Source organism: Pseudophryne corroboree, chromosome 2 (genome assembly GCF_028390025.1).
Source record: "Pseudophryne corroboree isolate aPseCor3 chromosome 2, aPseCor3.hap2, whole genome shotgun sequence".
NCBI classification, from domain to species: Eukaryota; Metazoa; Chordata; class Amphibia; order Anura; family Myobatrachidae; genus Pseudophryne; species Pseudophryne corroboree.
The window spans coordinates 108,121,559-108,122,749 of record NC_086445.1 but is presented as its reverse complement, the minus strand read 5'-3'; positions in this window follow the sequence as shown (position 1 = coordinate 108,122,749).

Here is a 1,191-nt window from a genome sequence, read left to right as displayed (position 1 = left end):
TCGACACAGGAAATGGGTCGACGCTGCCATTAGGTCGACATGAACAAGGTCAACATGAGTTTTTAATGGTTTTTTGGCTTTGTTTTCCCCGTAAAGTGACGGGGAACCCCAATTGGTGCACTGTGTCCCCTCGCATGGCTAGCTTCGCTCACCATGCTTCGGGCAAGGTTACCGTTCCCAATTGTAGTCCACGTGGATTGTAAATTATGAGAAAGTTAAAAAAAAATGGAAAAAATAATTGAAAAATGCATGTCGACTTTTTCCACGTCGACCTTGTTCAGATCGACCTAATGGTCATGTTGACCTATGTCCCGTGTCGACCAAACGTGTGTCGACCAATAGATGTTGACCTAATGTGTGTCGACCTAGACAGTGTCGACCTAGAGTCCGGATACCGCTTCACACAGTATGTACATTGCAATTTAGAGTTCAGCCCCTCCCAACTTTAAATCTCTGCGCATTTGTAACTCTTCCCCACCTGCAGCTCAGCATGGTTTAGCCAAGGTGCAAATTTGCTCCCTATTCTGCCATGTCCCAACTCCCAATCAGCACCACTGTCACTGATTTACCGCAGGTCACTGAAACCATACAAGTCACTATCAAATGGATATCTCAGTGTATTTTGTTGTAGCAGAAAAAAAAGTTACAGTTACAGTTCATCTATAACTTTCTGAGCTTGAAACAGAATATCACCTACGTGGCAGCATCTCCCTGTGGCTCTAATCCAGTCATCACTGAAGCTGAACCCTGAACATTATTTCAGTATAGTATATAGTGAAGTTCATGGCTAAAAAGCCTGGGGAACAGCCCACTGAGGATGATGATTCCTTGGATCTGAAATAATGTAGAATTACAAGTTAAAACAATTTCCAGCCTTGGAGCAGGTGGAAGGCAACGCTAGCCCTTGGCCATAAGCTTACATTTTGACACTGTAAACTGATTCTCTCTGCAGCTTGCTACCCTCCTGTCCTGAGCTCGATAATTATCGCCCCCAGGCTAGAAGTTCTCTCTGATGGGGAGTTTTCATTCCATTCCATTTTTTGATGATTCGTGGTAAAAGGAGAGTTACCCAATGGGGAGTAGCGTTTGTGCGTCCCCCCCTGACACCAGGCAGGAGTATATAACTGCACAGGGGCTCTGGTGGGACTTTGCTCTCAAAGGTTTAAGTCTTGGATACATCACTTTCTCAGG